Genomic DNA, 25116 nt, shown 5'->3' on the forward strand with positions numbered 1-25116 from the left:
GAAACTAAAATTGCCTTTGAGATTGCTGACTTGTATGTATGTCAAGACTCATCTTTAGGACATGACTAGCTCTTGGCTTTAATGATCACTTAGTCTCACAAGCCTAATTAGATTGCACTGAAGACATAATATCAATATAATTATAGGGCTACTGAAAATCCACCAACCTAAACTTTTAACAAAAATCAAGTTGCTAACAGTTTGTATGCTTCCATTTTGGGCACGTTTTGTCTTTTGCCATAATATTTGAGCTTCCATGACTTGGCAAAACCCCAGATTATAATTTTTCCCTTTCGGCTTACATAGTGTGATCAGTTGGCATTGATAGTTCTTCATCCTATGAATATTAATAACTAAATTCGGAAGCAATTTTGATTGAAAAATAATTCTCCCACCTGGTAAAAAACACTGAAATGTCCTAAGCTGTAACAAAACATAATTGAGTATACGAATAAACTCCACACTCTCTAGAATCCCTGACCAAATATTACTCAACAATTATCTACTAATTATATTCATGATCTATTTAGATGTCAAAATGAAGTTGTATTTGCATCTCCAAATCTTCATTTTAACTTGGTCTGAACGAGATTGACCATGTTATTATTTGGTAACAAGTTTTGGCACTTTACTGCCAAAGGTTGGATAATATAATTTACAACAGTCAATGTTTCATGCACAGAAACAGCTTACAGCCCGCAGTCAATAGATATGTACGGTCAACAGTGGTTTTGCCAAGGAGGAAAGAAAAAGTGGAAAGGGTGGGGGGCGGTAAAGAGAATAGTGGATTAGTATAATAAGAATCAGAGTGTAGTTTGCGAAATGTAATAATAATAAAAAAAAGCTCCAAGTAACAGGACTCTCTTACAGCAGTTGCATGGCCTCACACCATGTCAAGCAATATGGTTTAGGATAACACGAAATGAATTCCTACCAAGATTTCTATGGTCTTATTAATGTCATAAATAACAATAACCACATGAATATATTGTCCTCCTACATTATGTCACAGTTGAAACCATTATTGCAGTTCAATCTTACACATTATCATATTTCCTACAAGTCTTATAAACGCATTTTCTTTAACTTCAGGGAAGGCAGACTTCTCTCGTCATTTGATTAATCACAAATTAGATAGACAGCAGTCTTCATGACAGTGAATCCGTGCCTAAAAACTACAAAAATTTCTACTTTGTCATCAGGTCCAAGGTTTGATACTATGCCCTGCCAATCTTCATCATTAAAGGAAATTGTTGTCTGTTGCTTGTATATTTGGAAGACGCACTTTGTGTAATTAACAATCAAGACACTAATAAGACATTTGTCTGTCACATTTTCGAGGGTAGATGAATAAACAATACACAAAGCCATTCCCTTTATGCGACAATAACTAACTTGAGGAACCTCGAAATACACTGAATGTCCTTCACCTGTATGGGTTAACCAATAAGGATAATTGTCACCCGGGAGTAAAAAATCAGCAGACACCCCCAGAGTCAATCCCTGTATCACAGCAGAAGCTTGGTGATTTATGCAATTGTTTTACTGAAATGGACAATTACTTTTTCATTTCAAAGTCAAAAGAGGAATAATGTACTATATATAACAAAAGGAAAATATAGACATGATAACTGATTGAAACATTCAGTCAATAATGTTGCTTTGTAATGTATCCAACAACAACAGAGCACATTTACAATTTGATTATAATTCTTTTCTTTTTTCACAATAATTGGATATGCCATCTGTCTTTCAACATTTATTGTTGGTAATTGTTCTAACCAAAAGTTTTGCTTGTGTTGTAGTTCCAAGATTTGTTCTTTTCTTCGTCTAGTAATTCCAAATCCTGCTCCATATTTATTCTCTTATCATATAACATCTCTGAGAAAACATAATGGAAAAAGCTGTAGGTCTCATTTTACTGGTAGTTTTAATTGAGAACATGCTCTGTGTTCCGTTGTGTGTGGTTGTGGAGGAGAGCCTCCTCATTGTTCCATTGGTAAATGACAATCTACCATATGGGTATGACCCACTGACTTCTGTTCTTTTTCCATGATTTTACAGTTTTTCCTGTTTCAAAGGCTGAGATTGTAGGTTTCCCACTAGCCATGCCCTATCTCTTTGTTAGAAATATGTAACAATAGTAATGTTGTAAATAGGAAAATTAATATCTTTGTAATTACGAATTTATCTTTTGTCTCTTGTACTTTATTGTGTGATAGTTATGTTCCTCATTGCTTTTGGGGTGTTGTTCTTACTCTCACAAATGTGTCTCTCTTTGTTACACTAAGTCTCAAGGTTATAAGTATTATTCTCCAGCCCTTCGTTGTTATCTAGTCTCCATCAATGTCACTTTTTTAAATCTGTCACTTCCTTTACCCCTAGTCCTCTTGCTTCTGCTTCAAAGTATGTTTCATTCTTAGTTGTTAATCTTATGTATATAATGTTTGATGAATAATTATAGACAAAAGACATAAAGAAAAGAGAGAAAGTCAATTTTACAGGAGAACATAACAGCGATAAGACTGTAGAATCATAGAATAGAGAGAAGAAAGGAAGTAGATTTTGCCAGAGAAGTCATCTAAGCTGAGTGACTCCGCTGGATTGGAGATTGTTGAAAAGCAGACCAGAGACAGAGATGAGAGGAGGGAGTGTTGAACAGAGAAGGGGAGAAGAAAAAAAGTGGAGTTTCGCCATGTGTCTCTAGTTGCAAAGCAGAACAGCAATAAAGATGAGAGGAAGGGGTGTTGAAGAAATAAAGGAAGAAGTAAAAACATGGGGAAAAGTGAGGTTAGGTCTGAAAATTGAGAAGACTATTTTACCCTTAAAAAAACATCAAGACTGTGTCTTAAGGGCAAAAAAAATAAATCATTCGTGCCACCACCAACCACTAATGAGCGTTGAAAGTTAAAATTGAACATGATGGAAAGATTATACAGAATGATGGAAAGATTAATGAAGATATTACACATAAAAAAACCCAAGCTAAGCAATTAAAGTCGAAAAAGATGTAAGGAATAAATTGTGATTATAAAGTACCTAATAACTTGGGAGAAAAGTTTTATCATACTACTGCATGATTAATTATCTAGTAAGGTAGTGAATGTTGAACTTTAAAGGAACCATACAAAAAAATAAGTGAGAGTTGCAAAAATAAAATTGCTTAAATGGATGAGCGGTCACACGAGAAGGACAAGATAATAAATTATTGTAAAATGAGAAAATATTGGAGCAGTACTGTTAGACACTGGTAATCAAGCTAGGATAAATAAAAAAAACAATGAACCTTTTATTGATTGAACCCTAGGATTCTGATTAGAGATAACTAGAAATTAGGGAAAGAGAAACAGAATATAAAGATGGCTCTTCGAGAGGCCAATACTCTCCAACAATAGTGATCTCTCCGATACCTCCCACTGCTCTCCCTCTCATTATTTAAAAGTGCATTAACCAATAGATTTCCCTACTAATATTCCTGCTACTATCCTAACTTCCCTAATTAAACGGTTCTCACTCCTCCTACCTTATCTCTAACTAACTAATAAATCTTACTTATCATTATCCCTTGCATCTCGCCTACCTTTCCTCTTATACACCCTGAATATAGGTGGTCTCCTATCAATACCCCCCTAAAAGATCCACCTTGTCCTCAAGGTGGAAGTCAGGAAACTGATCCTGAATCTGTGTTGCTGATTCCCAGCTGGTTTCATGTGCGGGTAGATCATGCCACCTGATGAGGACTTCCAAATCGTGCTGAGCAGTTTCGCGTGTCTCCAGAACCTCTGCCGGACGTACTTGCAGCTTATACTCCTCAGAGAGCATGGGTGGAAGTGGTTGGGGTGTGCAGTCAGACTTGAGACTCTTCTTGAGGACTGAATTATGGAAAACAAGGTGAATTTGAGAGCCCTCACGAAGCTGCAGGCAAAAAGCTACTGAACTTAGCTTTTGAGTGATCTGATAAGGCCCGTAGAATCGAGGTCGCAGCTTCTCATTGGGTCGCTTGGCCAAAGATCTCAATCTATACGGCTGAATCCTCAAGTACACCCAGTCCCCTTCCTTCAACTCCACATGCCTCCGCTTTCTATCAGCCATAACGTTAATAGTCTCCTGAGCCCGCAGCGAATTTTGCTTCAATTCCTCGAGTTGCTCATCTCGGTCTTTAGTTAACTTATTAACCTCCTCAATCTTGGAAGGTATAGTGGTGCCTTTTAACAACATAGGTGGGTCCTGCCCATAAAGCGCCTTAAAAGGCATAGTCTTCGTTGAGGCACTATAATTTGTATTGAACCAAATCTCAGCCCACATTAGCCAATCTGGCCACCTTCGCGGGTTTGCCCCTGTCAGACAACGCAGATACATTTCTAAACACCTGTTGACTACTTCTGTTTGGCCATCGATTTGTGGGTGGTAAGCTGTATTGAACTTCAATTGTGTCCCAGCTAAGCGAAACAGCTCCTTCCAAAATTGGCTGAGAAAGATTTTATCCCTATCCGATACTATGGATGACGGGAAACCATGCAAACGAACCACCTCTTTCAGGAAAACTGCTGCAACCTCTTTCGTTGTAAAAGGATGACAGATGCCAATGAAATGAGCATATTTAGTTAACCGGTCGACCACTACAAATATAGTGTCCATCCCTTTTGCCTTAGGGAGGCCCCCAATGAAATCCATTAATATATTTGTCCAACTGTGCTGGGAAATGGGTAGGGGCTGCAACAAGCCTGCAGGAGACAGCGTGTCATATTTATTACGTTGGCAAGAATCGCAACCAGCCACAAAATCCTGGATGTCACGTTTCATGCCCTCCCAATAAACCACATTGGCCAATCGCTTGTAGGTCCTAAAGAAACCAGAATGTGTTAGGGACCAGAATCTATGTTCAGGTAATTGAAGAAAAAGAAAAGGATATTTTATTGATTATGATAGGAATCTGGATTACAAAAATCCCCCAGAGCCAAAGCTCCTGTCAAAGAATGTTATTCTCCTCTCCTAAGTCTAGCTGAAAAACCTCCCCCTCCATTCCTCAAACTAACATTTAAATAAAGAACAATCAAACAAACCGAATCTGATAACAGAATATCTTAACTGACTTATTTAAATTCAAAACAGCATTCTAATAACAGAATAATAATAAAACAGAATAATAACAGACTTTCTAATTATTGATTATTGGCTTTCTTCCTACGAGAGTAAACCCGCCACACAGTGGGCCTTGTATTCCAAAGGCCTTCATTGCTGTTTTGGGGTCCCATCAATACCACCCCCTAAACTTCCACTCTTGTTCTCAAGAGTAAATGAAGGAATGACTTTTGATGACAGTCACGTTATAGGGGCCTCACTTTCCTCTTCTTCCGCTAGTAGAGTCGCGACAATACCACCCTCTCCTTGCTCCTCTCCTTCATCTAAGAGGATTATTCTCAACGATTTTTCGGGGCATTTTGATGGCGAGGGCCAAATTTCTCTCCACAACAAAAACAAAGCCCTTTGTTTTTACGATCCATCAATTCCTCCAAAGGAAGGTGTCTTACACCACGAGATCGCCCCCCGTTTGTTTGGGAAATGCACATGAAATTTCCTTTTGAATTTGGATCTCCCGAGGAACCCAAGGGCCCCGTCATCGAGTTTCCTGCCCACAGATTCTCTCCAACCTTGAGATTGTTGCAGACGAAGGGCGTGATACTTCGATCCCTATTAAATTTATCGATTCCCCAAGGGAATAGGTGCATAATAGCCCTTATTCTTTGCTTCCGGCGCTTCTAACCTTCCATCAGCGACCAGATCTTCCTCCACCCAGCGGGCAATGCGTATCATGGCTGTTCGAGAGGTTGGGGACAGCAACCGCACCTTTCTCCAGATTTTTGGCCGGAGACCATTCATAAAGAAGCCCAAAAAATGAGCATCCGATAATGGGAGTGACACCTGCGACGCAAGGATTTCGAAGGTTTCTATGTATTCCTCAACCGAACCAGTTTGCTTAATCGCAGTCAACTCTTCAATGGGATTATCAAGCCTCCCGACCCCAAACCTTGTTACCATGGACCTCTTCAAGCGCTCCCACGTTGCATTGTCTTCTTCATCACGCCATAGATTAAACCAATGGATAGTATTACCACCCATGCTCAACTTTGAGAGGCGGATTTTCATCTCTTTCGAAGTACCATGGGCATCGAAGTAAGTTTCAGCCCTGCAAATCCACCCAACAGGGTCAACCCTGTCAAATTGAGGCAATTCTACCTTCTTGATTGAAGCCTAGTAATCGTCCCCATCATTGGGTGCAGTTCTGGGAGGATGCAAATTCAGATTTGGACCCTCTTCGCTTCTGGTTTGAAATAACCTTTGTATGTCCTCCAAGAGCTTCGCATCTCTTTCTTTCATCTCTTCTCTCATCAGCGCTCGATAGTCAGCAAAGGCTGTCTCCATGCTTTGAATTCTTGCCTCTAATGCCTCCATCCTCTCCGCTGATCTCGTGTGCATGGAAAGGTGATCTGGCAGGTCGGACCAATTATTAGGGACCAAAATCTATGTTCAGGTAATTGAAGAAAAAGAAAAGGATATTTTATTGATTATGATAGGAATCTGGATTACAACAATCCCTCAGAGCCAAAGCTCCTCTCAGAGAATGTTATTCCCCTCTCTTAAGTCTAGCTGAAAAACTTCCCCCTCCATTCCTCAAACTAACATTTAAATAAAGAACAATAAAACAAACCGAATCTGATAACAGAATACCCTAACTGACTTATTCAAATTCAAAACAGCATTCTAATAACAAAATAATAATAAAACAAAATAATAACAGACTTCCTAATTATTGATTATTGGCTTTCTTCAGTAAACCCGCCACACAGTGGGCCTTGTAGGGCTTGTATTCCAAAGGCCTTTATTGCTGTTTTGGGGTCCCATCAGAATGACCCCCTGTAGGAGAGCTATGAAATTCTGCTAACAGACTTGGGATTCTAGGGGACTGTTTGGGTAACACCATTCTGCCTTTAAAATACAACCAATTCCCTTTAAGTTCATAACCAAGATGTGATTCTGAATGATGAAGCAAATCATCCAGAATTTTGCGCAGCTTCTCATATCTGGATACCTCCTCGGCCCATTCCTCAATGTCTTCATGTTGCAGAACAAAAAGGCCAGCGAATTGCATCTGCCTAGACAAAGCATCTGCAACTTTATTCTCCCTTCCAGCCCGAAACTTGATATCAAAATCGAATCCCATGAGTTTAGACATCCATTTGTACTGGTCTTCACTCCATAACCTTTGATCAGTCAAGAATTTCAAACTTTTCTGGTCTGACAGAATAGTGAAATGGTGTCCCATTAAGTAGTGCTGCCACTTCTGAACTGCTAGTGCCACTGCCATTAATTTCCGTTCATATACTGACTTCTTCTGGGCTCTCTCGGAAAGGGGTTGACTCCAAAAGGCCAAAGGACGCCCTTCCTGCATCAGAACTGCTCCAAGCCCCTTGCTTGATGCCTCAGATTCCACCACAAACTTCTATGAGAAATCAGGTACAGTTAGAGCAGGTAATTAAAAGCAGGGTGTGCATCCTTTCCCCAAGCAAACCTGTCTTTCTTGAGTAGCAAGGTGAGAGGTTTAGCTATCAGTCCAAAACCTTTCACAAAATGCCTGTAATAACCACAAAGTCCCAAAAATCCCCTTAGAGCCTTAAAATCTTGGGAAACAGGCTAGTGCTGTATTGCTGCAACCTTCTACGGGTCTACAGTCACCCCTTTATTAGAAATTATGTGTCCCAAGTATTCTAAGGACTGCTGGCCGAACAAACATTTCTTTCTATTAACATACAACTGGTTGTGTTTTAAGGCTGTTAATACTGCCTGCAGGTGCATCATGTGCTCTTGCTCACTGCTACTGTAAACCAAAATATCATCAAAGAATATTAAAGCAAAACGTTGGAGGTATGGTTTTGAGGACCTCGTTCATGAGTGCCTGGAAAGTGGATGGAGCATTCTTTAATCCAAAGGGTATAACGAGAAATTCATAATGCCCTTCGTGCAATTTGAATGCTGTCTTCTCAATGTCAGACTCCTTCATCCGAATTTGATGATACCTCGCTTTCAAATCCAGCTTCGAGAAAATTGAGGCGCTTCCTAGCTCATCCAGCATCTCATCAATAATGGGGATGGGAAATTTGTCAGCTATGGTAACCTTGTTAAGGGCTTGGTAGTCGACACAAAACCGCCACCCACCATCCTTTTTCTTGACTAGCAAGATGGGACTCGAGTACGGACTAGTGCTCTGCCTTATGATACCCACTTCAAGCATCTCCTCAATCTCATTTTTCTGGTAGTGAGGATACCGATAAGGCCTAATATTTGGAATCCCCGCTCCTTTCTCTAGGTGAATCGCATGATCATGACTCTTCTGCGGTGGTAATCCTTCCGGAAGCTTGAAAACCTCCTCAAAATCTGCTAAGACCTGCTGTACTCCTTCAGGCACCTCCTTTTCATTTGTTTGCTCCCCGGTTAGCAGCGAGTATTCCAGTCAATAGCCTTTCCCTTGGTTTTGCAGAGCCTTCTTGACTGATTTGAAGGAAGTTTTTCCTTTTGACAAGGTAGGATCACCACATATTTTGCCCACTCCATTTTCCTGTTGAATTTCCAGCACCAGTTCTTGAAAATCTATGCTAATCTTCCCCAATCTCTCTAACCAAGCTAAACCCAACACCAGATCCACCCCTTTTAGATCAAACAGGTAGAAGTCCTGTTTAATCCAAACTCCCTGGAGCTGCATCTCGAGCTGGCTGCACTTCCCTCTACACTTGATCTTCCTTCCATCACCCACCTCCACAGTATAAGGATTTGTATCCTCTATCTCCAACCCGAAATTGCTCACCAACTTCCTTGAAACAAAGTTGTGAGAGGCCCCACAATCAATTAGCACGATGACCTCCTTATCCTGCAGCTTTCCGTAGAGTTTCCACGATTTCTTGTTTGTAAACCCATTCATGGAGTAGAAGGACAGCTGCATGGTTTGAAGTTGGCTGTCGTTCTCTCCTTGTGGGTCTTCGTTCTCATCTTGCCTCTCTTCCTCTTCCTCCGCCATGAGGATCACCCGTAGCTCCTTGTTCTTGCATGTGTGGCCAGGCCCATACTTCTCGTTGCAACGAAAACATAGGCCCTTCTGAAGCTTTTCCTACAACTCGGGTCCATAAATCCTTCTGATTCCTCCAGAGTTTCCCCCAACAACATGTTTTGTTGAGTCCCCTACGGTTTTGGGCGTTAAGGTCTTATTGGGCCCTCCCTATACATTATTGGGCCTCGATGGATTGTTACCTTTTCCCCCATCTAGAGTCCAGCCTTCTTCAGCCTTGGCCCGGTCACTCCTCATAGGCTCCTTAAGTGTAGCAGATGGATACAGCTTCAAATCCGCTCGTATATCTCTCCGCAACCCGTTCAGGAAGATTCCCCTGAGATACACAAGATCTTTATCTCGCAGAGGTGTCATGCAAAGCTCGAATTGGTCTCTGTACTCCTGCACCGTTCTGGTTTGCTTGAGCCCCATCAACATCTCGAATGGGTTCTGCAACACCGAGGGTTGGAAACGCTCCCACAAGGCTTCTTTGAACTGTTCCCACGTCGGGTCCTCCTTTGTTCCTTCCCTCCACTGGTACCAATATAGGGCCTTCCCTTCCAAGGCTATGACCACCGCACTCTTCTTTTCCTCCTCACTAACCCCTCTTATCGCAAAGTATCTCTCCACTCTGCACAGCCATCCATACGCATCCTCTCCGGAGAAGATGGGTAACTCCAGACGATGCCACTTCTCCTCAGCTTCGCTCCCGTAAGAGCCCTCAAGAGTTCTCCTTTCTTCGCGCCACGAATGGTCCTCTGTTTCTCCATTCATGTTTGGTGTCAACTTCTCTAGGAGTTCCTCGATTCTGCGCATTCGTGCATCCTGGGCCTTCTGACCATCTGTCACTGTCTCGATCAATCTCTCCATTGCTTCTACACGGGTCTCCATTCCTGTCTTTGAGGTATGCGCTCTGGTTTTTCTTACCATATACGTTTCGACGAAGCAGAATTCTTCCTACCCACAGCTCCAAAGATCGGAGCTCTGATACCAGTGTTAGACATTGGTAATCAGGCTAGGATAAATAAGAAAAACAATGAACCTTTTATTGATTGAACCCTAGGATTCTGATTAGAGATAACTAGAAATTAGGGAAAGAGAAACAGAATACAAAGATGGATCTTCGAGAGGCCAATACTCTCCAACAATAGTGATCTCTCCGATGCCTCCCACTGCTCTCCCTCCCATTATTTAAAAGTGCATTAACCAGCAGATTTCCCTACTAATATTCCTGCTACTATCCTAACTTCCCTAATTAAACGGTTCTCACTCCTCCTACCTTATCTCTAACTAACTAATAAATCTTCCTTATCATTATCCCTTGCATCTCCCCTACCTTTCCTCTTATACACCCTGAATATAGGTGAGAGTTGAACTTTAAAGGTAGTGAATGTTGAACTTTAAAGGAACCATACAAAAAAATAAGTGAGAGTTGCAAAAATAAAATTGCTTAAATGGATGAGCGGTCACACGAGAAGGACAAGATAATAAATTATTGTAAAACGAGAAAATTTTGGAGCAGTACCTATTGTGAAAAAGATGAGAAAAACAATTAAGGTGGTTTGAATATGTGCAAAGGTCATTAGAGACACTAGTGGAGAAAGTAAATGATACAACTTTTAGCCTGGTAAAAAGGAGATCAGAAAAGCTTTAAAAAAAAATATTTAAAAAGATATAATGATAGAAAATATCTAAGAGAATTTGATTTTTTACCAAGCTCAATAATGTCTTGTGATCCATATAGCCAACCCCACCTTGTGAGATAAAACTTGGTTATTGTAGTTGTTGTCTTGTCTTCATCTTTGATTTCATTTTGAAACTCAAAAATGAACTTTGTCATCTTCACCTTTTAGTTCCCTGCTCTTCTTGTTTGTACTCCTACCCAGTTTACCTTTCCCTTTTTGCTGTTAGAATTACCCTAAGCTTTTTCAAAAGTCTTCATTAGTTGCTTGTTGCCATTGTTTTCTCAAATCCCCTCAATAAAGATGGTGAAAGATTTAGCCCTTTCTCTTCTTCATACTTATTTTGTCTTGATCAAACCTTCATTTCAATTCCTTAATGAAATCCCCATATTCCATCTTGTTGAACTTCTTGTTGCACATCTTTCTTTTGCGCTGTTCAACCTTCTGCTGCTTGTCCTTCTGCAGCTCACCCATTATAGTACTTTTCATTTTTTGTATAGTTTCTTTCCTACAACTCGTAGTTCTCACAACAACTGTAATGGCTATAAATTTGTCTTCTATTGCTCCTATGGTTCAACAATCTTATTGCTCTACGTGAATGACTATTTAATAACTGGCTCTATTGACACGTTGGTCGCTAAATTTGTTCACCTCTTTAGAGTTTGACACTATATAAGAATTAACAATAGGATCTTAAAAAATCCCATCATTTTCTTCCTTTTAACTATTTTCTTTCCACAATTGTATGCATGGTATTGTTGTGAATTATGTATAACAAGGGGACAATACAAGAAAAAACTAAAAGTAGCAAAGATGAGAATGTTAAAATGAATGTGTGGCCATGTGAAAAGAACAGGATTAAAAATGACTATAAATGAGGAGAAGTTGGAGTGACACCTATTAAGGAGAAGATAACAGAAAATTAGTTAAGATGATTTTGGATATATGTAAAGAAGGCTACTGGATGTATCGAAGACAAGAGTGGAGTGGATTGCATGATTTTTAGCCTTATGAAAAGGTGTAGAGGGAAGCCATGAAAAACATTGGAGAAAATTATTAAAAGGAATCTGTTGGGTCTAAGATAATTGGCCCCCGTTAAACACATATCAAAGAAGAAGTGATAAGCAGAAGGGTAAAATGGGAAATTTGAGCAACGAGGCCATTATGAAGGATTCTAACAAACTGAGTACATGGCATAGAATGGCAAGGAAGATGCCAGAATCGGCCGAGAAGAGGAATAAGATGGAGGATGGATAGGGGGAGAGGGAGGAAAATATCTTGGAGGTTAATTGGGAGTGGCTGCTGCCATAGGGAGGAGGCTTACATCATTATCAGTAGTTTCGTTTCTGTTATTACCTATCTATTTCATGTGTCCAGGGTTAATCCCTAAGTTGCTCTGTTAATACAATTGTTCATTTGGTTCTTATCAGAATCCCAAGGTAAATAATATCTCTGAGAAGTTGATTTTTTGACGAAATCCAATGGTTTTGTGTAGTCCATGTAGTCAATCTCACCTGATGGAATAAGATTTTGATTGTTGTTATTTTGTTTGTTTGGCACAAAGTCAATTCTATCAACTATACCACTTCTTCCTAAATATTATTTAGTAAATGTAAAAGGTTCGAGAATCAAAAGTAATGCAACAATTTTATGAAGCAAGATTTTTCTGCAAAGGGTAATGCTATAATAACATTTAGCTTTTGACTATGGATCCCTACCAATATAGAGAGAGGAAAGGAATAGAGGATTATGAACAACATATATTGACAGTTTAAAAAATTCAGTAGTTGTAAAGAATCTATCTAGTTACCTAGTTCTTGTGTGATCAAGTTATGTACTAAAAACTATTAAAAAAGTAAAAACACATGCATGTAAAAACAGAAAGAATGAAGAGAAAAACAAAGATAATAAATGTAAACATTAAACCAAAAAAGCTGATGAAAAAAAGGATGAAGGGGAAAAAATGTAGAAATAGGAAAAAGGATATGGCTACTAAAAGACTTTATTTCAGTTCTATATTACATGTCCGACCCTATTCCTTGTTTTAATTCGTCTGATAGATACTTGAATAAATTTGATCTTATGGACATTTCAGATTTCAAGACAAGAAAAATGCAAACAGAATTATTCCATGTTCTATTAATTAAAAATAAACATCCTCCATAAAGTAAAGAAGGTAGTTACAGAACCTGTGATATACTTTTGCCAATAGTATCAGTGACTAGGTGGTAACTTCCCATGCCAATCACAAGCGATCTCAAGGAAAGATCTGAGACTTGTGATGCACATGATGTTCTTTCCAATAAAGTACAATCTGCATCATATTGATCACCCAGAATTCTTCTTAATTCTTGAGTTAGTTGAACCTCTGAGCGGAATTGCACCCAAACACCTCGAGGTTTTGAAGGGCTGTTGACCACTGGTGCCAGATCACTAAAGTTATTAGATGATGACATGCTCCATAATGGATGAATATGAGATAGGGGATTCATTGTTGGTGACATCCATGACCAAATGATAGAAGGAAATACATCACGTGCCAATCCTTCATATCCACATAGGGATATATATACAATGCTTTTTAATCTTACTATTGAACGAGGCATCTCTTTTACAGCTGTATCTTTTGCAATAAGTGTAGTTAAGGATTCCATCTGCACTATATCTTCTTCCAACTTGTCAATCATTGAACAACCAGAAAAGATGAGTGTTTTCAAGGATTTCAACTGATAGATCTGCCTTGGGAGATTGCTAAGGCTAGTGCAGTCCATCAAATTTACCACAATAATATTACTTAAATCTCCAATGGAGTTGTGTACCTCGGACAAGCGTGGACAATCTTTGAGAATGAGCTTTTCAAGATTTGGTAGTTTTGAAAAATCAGGGGTTTGTGTCAAGTACCTTGAATGACTAAGATTGAGAATTTTTAGCTTTTCCAACAACTGCAAGAGAAATTTTTTTCAAAAGAAAAATTAAAGAAGTAAATGGTGGAAACAACTACTATCATATTACTAAAGAAAATTTCATGTGATATTTACCTGAGGCTCCTTCCATACTAGATTAATATTGCTGTATTTTAAGTCAATAGCAACTACATTTTGCAGATTAAATTTGTCAGGCATGGATTCTAAGGGAAATCCTTGCCAACAGACCCATCTCAAGTGTTCGGGAAGATGCTTATAATCCCCATGAAGTTGTACATAATTAAGTTTCAACAGTCTCAGTCTCTCCATTTTCTCAAATGCTTTGGCATCAAAGAAAACAGCTCTTTCCAACACCAAACCCAAGCCCTCAATAGCATTTGTTCCCTATGAGAAAAGCAAGATTGTAGAAAAAGTTAAGAGACTAAAAAAGAGCCTTTATCTTTTTCTCACTTGAAAGCATTTAAGCAATGCAGGAAGCTGTAGAGACAAATATTTTCTAAACAATGAATCCTCTGATTTTTAGAAAAAGTTACAGAGAACAAAATTATTCAACATAAAATTAGTTTTGTGATCATAATAACATCATGAGGTATGATCAAATGTTCTGAAATAGTATGTAAAGAAAGTTCTTACACTATGTTTTGACAAGACATCAAGTACTTCCTTGTGAACCCACAACCGACTACGCTTCTGAGGTTCCTCTGGTGAACTTTGACGAATAATTTCTCTTCCCATGTCACGTAGCAAATCATGCATTCCGAGCTTATTATTCCTTTCAATTTTTATGAGGCTCCTTTCTTCGAGGACTGTTATTCCAATTTTAGGATAAAATTCACAGTCATTTAATATCTCCGTAACATAGGCTCTATCCTTGCCGATGAAGAAACAACATATGTCAAGAAATATATTTTTTTCATCATCATTTAAACCATCATAGCTTATTCTGAGTTTCTCATGCACTTGTTCATTGGGAATTCTCTCTAGTTTTAGCAATACACTTTCCCATTGATCTGTTGTCCTCTCATATAAGTAAGATCCAAGAACTTCAACAGCCAATGGTAGTCCTCCACAGTAATCAACAACTTTTCTTGAGAGTTCTCTGAAATGTTCCTTTGGACTTGCTTCTCTAAAAGCATGCCAACTGAAAAGCTCAAGGGACTCATTTGGGTCCATTTCCTTCATTTTGTAGATATGCTGAACTCCAAGTAAATTAAGTAGGCGAATATCTCTGGTTGTCACAATTAATACACTTCCTGAACCCATCCATTTACGGTTTCCACAAAGCGCTTTTATTTGTTCAAACTTGCTGACATCATCAAGTACAATGAGTACCTTTTTACCAGAAAGATTTTTCTCGATCTTATATGTCCCCATTGCAATGCTATGTATCTTCTCCTTTGTTTTGATGACATCTGAAAGAAGTTGTTTTTGCAAATCTTGACACCCTCTACAATCCTTTTCACAAACTTCTCTAATATCTTCAATGAAACTTCTATTCTCAAAATTGCGATGAATATGATTGTAGATGGCTTTGGCTGCAGTTGTTTTACCCAACCCTCCCATTCCCCAGATACCGACTATACAAACTTTGCTTGATTGATTATTAATAAACCCAATCACGTCTTGCACGCGTGATTCTAATCCCACTGGAAATTCGGTAATGGACAATAACGTGTCGTCCAGTTTTCTCAAAATGTCCTCAACAATTTTCATCACTAGTTCAGCTTCATTCCTTCAATCATAATTGCAAAAGCGAGCATAAATTACCAGAGTTATAGTAACCTTAAGTCAAGTGAACTTGATTTAATTATTAAACAAAAGAAACAAGAATAGTACTCCCTCTGCTTTTTTTTCTTTGGCAGTGGCACTTTACCATTTTTATCTGACAAATGTTAATTAGTGTCTTGAGAACACCGGTTAAGAATCAAAAATGGAAAATTTTCGTCAGAAAATATTATTAATGCATCTCGCATAATTTCCAGTGCAATATACAGTATTTTTCAATAAAAGCTTTCCACTTTTGAATACTTAACCAACGCGAGCACTGGTGAGCAAGACCGTCGTTATTTTTATTCACTTTTCATTATCATTTTATAAATTAATGAACGATTACTTTTCTACAATTTTACCTTTAATAATTAATGCGTGTTTGGTAGAAGATAATAAATAAATAAATAAATAAAATATTAATTAATATAATAGTTCAAGGGTGTAAGAAATTAAAGAGTAAATATCAATGTTTTTTAGTTTCTGTACAAAAATTTAAATAATAAATATCTATTTTAATCCTTAAATTCAAATATCCACCACTTTAGTTCTTGATTTTAAAAAAATCTTCTTTAATTTCAAACTTTACAAATTCACATTCATTTTAATCTTTTTCATACAAAATGACAATTAAAAATAAGTGAGAAAAGAGTAAAATAATTATTTTTGAAAAAAATTAAGGTCTGAAAAATATTTTTATAAATTCGAAAACTAAAATAATCTCCCCTAAAAAAGATTACTTTACTCAATTTATTTTGGTATATTATTTACTCAAACTTCAAAGCCACATGGAGTGAAAAAACGGAGCGATTATTAGACTTACTTGTAATTCTTGACATCCCAACCAGACAAATTTGCTGCCTCGGAGAGTGCAGTTTTCCACTTTGACAACACAGATCTCTTCAACCCTTTCCCAGAGTGTATTTTTGATACGAGTCCAATCAAAGTTTTTCCTAATTCACCACTCTGATGACGTATGTCCGATGGATCAACATCATAAAATATGGGCACAGCAACTTGTCCATAAGCTTTGCGACATTCCATGATTTCTACAAGCTCATTAAGACACCACTTAGATGAAGTGTAGGATTTGGAGAATACGATGATGCATATCTGAGAGCCTTCTATGGCTCGCAACAGTGATGCTCCCAACTCTTCTCCCTTTTGGAGACCCTCATCGTCGAGGAAAGTTTTGACGCCAGCATTGGAGAGTGCAACGTTGAGATGGGAAACGAAACCCTCGCGTGTGTCTGATCCTCTGAAATTGATGAACGCATCGTACATCCATTTTGATGAAGAAGACATCGATTCGAGCCAAAGACTTGGAGTCAACGGTGAGTACAAGTGATGGGATCCAACCTTAAGCAACTACGGATACGTCAGGAGGAGTGACGGCAATTAGCAACAAGTTTTACGACACCGTTTCTAATTCTGTTAGTACCTTATTATCGTGCAGCCAGCCTCCCCCCAAAATTTTGTTTTTTTAACGCTTCACCTACACTATCTTATGCTTTTTTATTTAAATATTACAAAATTAAAAACAAATTTTTAATTTATTATTTTTCTGAAACTATTTTTCATGTATGCATGTTAGTTCACATAATTTTGTCAAAATAAATAGTAAAAATATTTATTTTTATTTTTAAATAAATTTTGTTATTAAAAAAGCAAAATAATTATGTTGTGACATGTGTCAACATCAACGTAATTTTAAAATATAATTACTAAAATTAAATGTCAGTTTTGCCACACAGTATAAAACTCTCAGATGATATGTTATAATATGAGTGAGTTTTATTATAAAAATTCTATAACTTGCAGGAATTTGACACGTGACACAATTTTAGCCTATTACGTAAATTTACTTTTATTAATTTTTATAACATAATCAAACAAAATTTAATTTAGATTTACATACAAATTATTACCACATTTAAAATAAAAATTAAATTACTAACATAATACTAGAAAATATTTTTTTATTTACATACAAATTCAAATTACATCTTAATTAAATAAATTTAAATTACTAACATAATTAAAATTTTTATAATTAGATATCAATTATGATTACATTAAAATTAAAAAAATTAATCCTAATTTCAATCCAACGAAGAACTGATTAGATTGTTAATTAGTGGAAGGATCATTCATTTACATTTAAATTTAATTCATTTTGATTTCTAATTCTACCAACTCAATCTGAAAACTCTTCCCAGTTTTTGAACACAATACCGACCATGTGTTTGATATTTAATCAATTACCCAATGATTTCTAAGGAACACAATCTAAGTTGGCTTTGACCTAGTATTATATTTTAATTTCTTATATTTTGATCAATTACAACAGCCAATCAAATTGGTATTACTGCTGGGGAAATTATTGGTGCTTAATTAGATATTGAACTTGTTCTATGTACTGAATTCTCTGTTCTATATATTTGTAGATTTGTTTTGTTTGTCAATTTTGTATTAGGATGAATAATATAGTTTGAATTCTGTAAGTGTTACTTCTCATTCAATTTTTCATAATTCATTTTATTAGTTTCAATTCTGTATAGTGCATTATGGTAGCTGAATTCAAATTGGAAACCTAAAACTCTATTACCATTTGAAAGTTAGTTAATTCGGTTGTTCTTAATTCTGCTATTTTGTATAATTTTAACTTCTGCATAATTTTTAGCATGGTATCCGTACATTCCAGGGTAAGATGAAATTAAAAAAATAAAAATATTAAGTTACACATTTTTAAATGTAATAGAAAAATGTATTTTTATAAAAAATTCACAAAATAAATAATAACAATATGAGTTTTTATAATCATATTAGTGTAATAAATAATAACAATGAGTTTTTCCATCATGTCCATAAATAGGATAGTCCCTCCTACTTTTAAAAACATTGCAAGAAACAAAATAAATAAGGGAATCCTATATTATGTCTGGCTGAAGCCATTATTGTGGTTCAATCTTACACATTATCATTTTCCCTACAAATCTAATAGACGCATTTTCTTTAGCTTAGGGGAAGGCCGACTTATCATGTCAATTGATTCATCATATATTAGATAGGCACTTGTCTTCTTGACAGTGAATCCATTCCCAAAAGCTACAAAAATTCCAACTTTGTCACCAGGTCCAAGGTTAGATATTATCCCCTGCCAATCCTCATTATTAAAGGAAATTGATGTGTCTCGCTTGTATATATGGTAGATGCACTTTGTGTAATTAACGATCAAGACACTAACAATACATTGAGCTGTCACACTTTCATGGGTAGATGAATAAACAACTCTCAAAACCATTCCCTTCATACCGCAATAACTAACTTCAGGTACCTTGAAATATACTGAATGTCCTTCACCTGTACAGGTTAACCAATAAGGATAATTGTCCCCCGGGAGTGAAAAATCAGCAGACTCGCCAATAGTTAATCCCTGTATCACAACAGAAGCTTAGTGATTTATGTAATTGTACTATTGAAATTAACAATTTTGTCCCGTTACTTTATCATTTCAAATTTGAAAGAGGAATAGTTTACTGTATAAAGGAAAAGGAAAATATAGACATGACAGCTAATTGAAACATTCAGTCAATTAGAAGTACCAGCAATAAATTTCAACCAATGAAGTATGTTTGAAAAAATGTTTTCATAGCATTTCTTTTTAGTCAATAGTTGTAATGTACCCATCAACAAGATGAAGTTAAAGCACATTTATATTTTGATAATAGTTGTTTTTTAATAATTGGATTTGCCTTCTCTGTCTTTCAACTTTTATTTTGGTAATCGTCCTCACTAATACACTTCATGAGAACTTCTTGGTATGTAATAGGGTGCCAAAATGTGAACGTATTTTGTTAATATAATTAGTACTAATCAATTCTTTTAAACTAGTCTCAAATGTACAATCTCATACCTATACAAGTTTTGGATTTTTTTATTCTGGTATATATTCAATTTATTTACGTAACCCTCCCGATAGAAGCTTGCGAGGAGCTACTTCTTGTCCATGCCTCGTCTCTTTTTTCACTAGCAATCACTCCCCAACCTCGTCAGTGCCCGAAACATCACACATTAATTCCAAATCTGCCTCATTATTTATTTTGTTATCATATAATATTTCTCCCATAAAAAAAAAGGAGACAACTATCGTTTATATTTAGCTAATAGTTTTAATTAAGAACAAACACAATATGTAGGGAAAATCTCAAGTTTACATTCATGTAGATGCAACAAGTGTGAAAATAACTTGTTGGTAGTTTCCTTCATGGTGGTAGAGGAGGAGACCCTCCTCATTATTTCCATATGTGGATGACCATCTCCCATGGGTATGCACCATTGTCTTGTGCTCTTTTTCTATTCTTTTACAGATTTTCCTGTTTCAAATGCTGAGATTGTAGGTGTCTCACCAGCAATGCAATATCTCCTTTTAGCTTTATTATGAGCCAGGAACAACATCAAACAATGTCCTTTAGGTGACCCTATTGCTAGTAGCATTTCATCTATGGATTGCCCATTCTTCCCATTTTCTGCTCTCCCTTACTGACTCTTTTGATCCTCCTCAATAATTACATACCAGTGCATCATCACATGCACCCTCCAGGTCCCAGCTAAGGTAATCCATATTTCTTATACGTCCCTTTTACTGAATTTTGGTTGTAAGTGGCCAATTTTCTTTGTCCCAATATCTTGCGTCGGTTCACATACTATAATCACTCATTGTGCTTTTCATTTTTCATATAGTTTCTTTCCTACACAAGCCGTAGTTTCCCCAATAACAACTGAGGCTACATATTTGTCTACAAGTCCTCCCGCAATTCTATGATCTTATTGCTCTATGTGAATGCGACGGTTTAAAAACCTACCTCTACTGACATTAGTTGTGAATTTGTTTTTTATAGATAGAGTTTGATACTATTAAAGGCCGAACATCAGCATCTTAAAAAATCCAATCACTTTCTACCTTTTATTTTCTCTTCAAAACTTTAAGGGCCCATTTGGTGGTCAGGATAAGAAGACATAATATGATAGCTTATTCTATTCTAGTTTATTTCAAGTGTTTGTTGAACAATATGATAAGAAGACATAATATGATAGCTTATCCTATCCTCAGTACAAATTCCTATCCTGAAAAAGGTGAGTATAACCTTTTTCTACAACCATTTTATTCATACTTTGTCCATTTTAATATTTTACCAAAAAATATCTTACTTATTTTAATAAATATAATTATAAATTTTTACATTTTTTTGTTTTATTTATAATGTTTTGCCAAAACACAATTTTTTTTGTAAAAAGTTGAAAAAAATTTATATTTAATGTCAAAATTTTAATATTTTATGTACACAAAATATTTTAATTTTAATATATATTTTTATTAAAAAATCAAAAATTTAAAAAACAAATATGTTTTAAAAATTACATTAATTTTAATAAATGAATAACTTTATCATTTAAGTATAATTTATATATTGTTTTATTATTTTTTATTTATCTCAAAAATTTAAAAGGATGACATATATTATTCGTTATTCTATCCTAAATTACATTAAACATAAGATAGGATAAAAGTTTGTCCTTCCTTTATCATATATATCTTTATCCAACTCTTTATTCTATCATGTTCATCAAGCGAACCATAAGAGTGGAATCATCATGAATTATATACAATATTTTGTTTATATTATGCACATAGTCATTTCTTTCAATTAAATCCCTTCTTTCTGAATATACAAGAGCCGCAACCAAAGCATAATTCAACAACTTCTTGAAGTTATATTTTCCTATGAAGGGTAATGCTACAGTAACATTTAGCTTATGATTCTAGATTCCTACTAATATAGAGAGGAAAGGAACAACATAAATTGACAGTTTAAAATTTCAAATAGTTATAAAGAATCTCTCTAGCTACCTAGTTTGGTGTGATTTAAGTTATAAAGTACCAATTATTCCAAAAGAAAAACGTGTAAACCCGTAAGAAAGAAGAGAAAAACAAAGATAATAAATATAGAAATTACACAAAAGAAAATTTTATTTATAATTAAAACTTTATTTCACTTCATTATTACACTCTAGCTCTTTATATTAGTTTATCCAATAGATACCTGAATAAATTCAATTTTCTAGAAATTATAACTATCAAGACTAAAAATGCGAATGGAAAGTTATTCCATAATGAGAAGCAAACAAAGATGGAACCTGTGATATACTCTTGACAAAAGTGTTGGTAACTATGTGGTAACTTCCCAATCCAATCAAAAGTGATCTCAAGGAAAGATCAGAAACTTGTTGTCCCCATGATGTTTCCAATTTAGTAAAATTGACACCATATAGGTCATATAGAATTCTTAATTCATGACTCAGTTGAGCCTCAGAGCTGCATTGCACCCGAACACTTCGAAGTTTTGAAAGGCTGTTAAGCAATGGTGCTATATGAGCCACATTAATATACTGCAAATCCATGGAAACTAGAGATAATGACAAGCCCTGTGATAGATAAAATAAGGGATTCGTTGTGGATCTCATTCGAGACCAAATGATCCAAGGAAATACATCGCGTGCTAAACCTTCATATCCACACAAGGATAAATATCCAATGCTTTTTGATCTTACTATTGAACCAGGCATTTCTGTCACAGCTGTTCTATCTGCAATCAGTGCAGTCAAAGATTCCATCTGTGCTGTATCCTCCAACTTGTCAATGTTTGAACAACCAGAAAGGATTAGTGTTTTCAATGATGTCAACTGATAGATCCTCCTTGGGAGATTCCTAAGCCTTGTACAGTCCTTGAAATTTATCACGAGAATATTACTTAGAGCTCCAATGGATTCATGTACCAAGGACAATCTTGGACAATCTTTAAGAATGAGCTTTTCAAGATTTGGCATGATTGAAAAATCAGGGGTGCGTGTCAAGTACAACGAATGACTAAGATTGAGAATTTTTAGCCTCTCCAACAACTGCAAGAGAAATTTTTCCAAATGAAAAATTAAAGCAAAATGGTGGAAACAACTACTATTTCTATAAAGAATGTTTTATGTAATATTTACCTTAGGCCTTTTCCATACTAGCTTGATACTGCTATATTTTAAGTCAAGAGCAACTACATTTCGCTGATCAAAACTGTTAGGTATGTATTCTAAGGGAAATCCATGCCAATGGACCCATCTCAGGTGTTGGGGAAGATACTTATAATCTCCATCAACTTGCACCTGATTTAGTTTCAAAAGTCTTAGTCTCACCATTTTCTCAAATGCTTTGGTATTGAAGCAAACTTGACTACTTTCCAATTGCAAAGCCAAGCCCTCAATAGAATCGGTTCCCTGTGAAGAAAAAAATAAAAAAATTGTAGAAAAAATTATAAAATGAATTGGATCCTTTGTCATTTTCTCACTAAAAGTAAGCAATGCTTGAATCTCACTAGAAAGCAAACGAGCAATAAATGAAGTTTCACTCTAAGCATTAATATACTGCACATCACAAGACAAATAGTCGGAGTCATTTATCATATGACTTTTAGGAAAAAGTTAAAAAGAACAAGATGATACTGCATAAAAATAGTTTTGTGATTATGATAAGATCTAGGACGATCAAAAGTTTCGAAAGTGTGTACAAAAAGTTCTTACACTATGTTTTGTCATGACATCAAGTGCATCCTCATGAAACCACAATCGACTACACTTCTCAGCTTCCTCATGTGAACATTCAGAAATAATTTCTCTTCCCAAGTCACGTAGTAAATCATGCATGCCCAGCTTGTTATTCTTCTTAACTTTAATGAGGTTCCGTTCTACCAGAACTGCTATTCGAATTTTAGGATAAAATTCACTGTCATTTAGTATCTCAGTGACATAGGCTCTGTCATAGCCGATAAAGAAACAACATATGTCAAGATATATACTTTTTTCCTCATCATCTAAACCATCATAGCTTATTCTCAATTTCTCTTGCACTTGATCATTGGGAATTCTCTCTAGTTTTAGCAATACACTTTCCCATTCTTCTTTTGTCCTCCGATATAAGTAAGATCCAAGGACTTCAAGAACCAGTGGTATTCCTCCACAGTAAGCAGCAACTTTTCTCGAGAATTCACTGAAGTCTTCTATTGGATTTGCTTTTCTAAAAGAATGCCAACTGAAAAGCTCAAGGGACTCATTTTCATCCATTTCCTTTATTTTGAAGACATGGTCAACTTTAAGTAAATCAAGTAGGTGTTGATCTCTGCTTGTAACAATTAATACACTTCCTAAACCTAACCTTTCAGGGCTTCCACATAGGACTTCTAATTGCTTATACTCGGTCACATTATCAAGTACAATGAGTACCCTTTTCTCAGGAATTTCATACCTAAAAAAATTTGCCCACATTTCAATGATGTTAGTCTTTTTTTTTCTTTTAAAGTCATCTGAAAGAAGTTGGCTTGCTAAACGAACAAGCCCCACTCCATTATTATTGCTTCCACAAACTTCTTTAATATTTTCCACGAAACTCTTATTCTCAAATTCGTGGGAAATCTTATTGTAAATGGCTTTGGCTAAGGTAGTTTTACCCAACCCATCCATTCCCAAGATCCCTACCTTACAAACTTTGCTTGACTGATTGTTTATAAACCCAATCACTTCTTGCACACGGGATTCCAATCCAACTGGAAATTTGGCAGGAGACAAGAATGTGTTGTCTAATTTTTGCAACACGTCATCAACGATTTTCTTTACTTGATCAGCTTCATCCCTTTAACAACAACAATCATTATTACTTTAAAAAATGAACAAAATGATCACGAATTACCAAAGCTTATAAAATAAAATAGGACAAATTATATTCATTTCTGACATTAGAAATCAGGGATAATATATGTAATTGAAAATGGTTTGTAGTGTTATATTATGACATAAATTAAAAAAGTTTGTTTAAGGTAAAAAATAAGAGGAATATTAGATGAAATTTCCTTAAATCTGAGTTGTAACGTAGAAAATATTGATGAAAAATACTAATACCACACTCTTAAATTTATTCAGAAATCCAAAAATTACGTGATTTTCATTCTAAATACAGTGACATAGTTATATAGTTTTTAATAAATTTAAACACAATTCATAATGCATTAAAAAAAATGTGTTATTAGGTTCCCCTAGTATTGATTTACCTGCAATCCCTCATATCCCAACCAATCAAACGCGCAGCATGGGTGAGTGCGCTTCCCCACTTCAACAAAAGGTCAACCATCCCTCTCCCAGGGAATCTGTTTCCAGCAAGTTTTTCAAAGGCTACTCCAAAAGCACCACTTTGTTCAAATACATCCAATGGATCAACATCATAAAAAATGGGCACAACCTTTTGCCCATAATCATGGTGGCAATCCATGATCTTCACCAACTCATCAAGACACCGAGCAGATTCAATGTAGGTTTTGGAGAAAACAACCAAAGCTATTTGAGACCCTTCTATTGCTTGCGTTAGTTCTTTTCCCACCTCCCTTCGCTTGCGAAGCCCTTCATCTTCATCCATGAAAGTGTTGACTCGCGCATTTGAGAGGGTACTGTAGAGTTGAGAAACGAACCTGCCCAAGCCATCGCCATGGCCCTCTCTGAAGTTGATGAACACATCGTAGACCCATTGAGGATTCGAAATTGAAGAAGAATTCAT

The 25116-nt window shown here is 36.1% G+C and overlaps 1 pseudogene; it reads right to left on the reverse strand.

Annotated features, from left to right (window-relative positions):
- Positions 1-991: 991 nt before the first annotated feature.
- On the reverse strand, positions 992-25116 carry LOC113850679 (annotated as a pseudogene).

Source organism: Abrus precatorius, unplaced genomic scaffold (genome assembly GCF_003935025.1).
Source record: "Abrus precatorius isolate BTA unplaced genomic scaffold, Abrus_2018 Scaffold9, whole genome shotgun sequence".
Lineage (NCBI taxonomy): Eukaryota > Viridiplantae > Streptophyta > Magnoliopsida > Fabales > Fabaceae > Abrus > Abrus precatorius.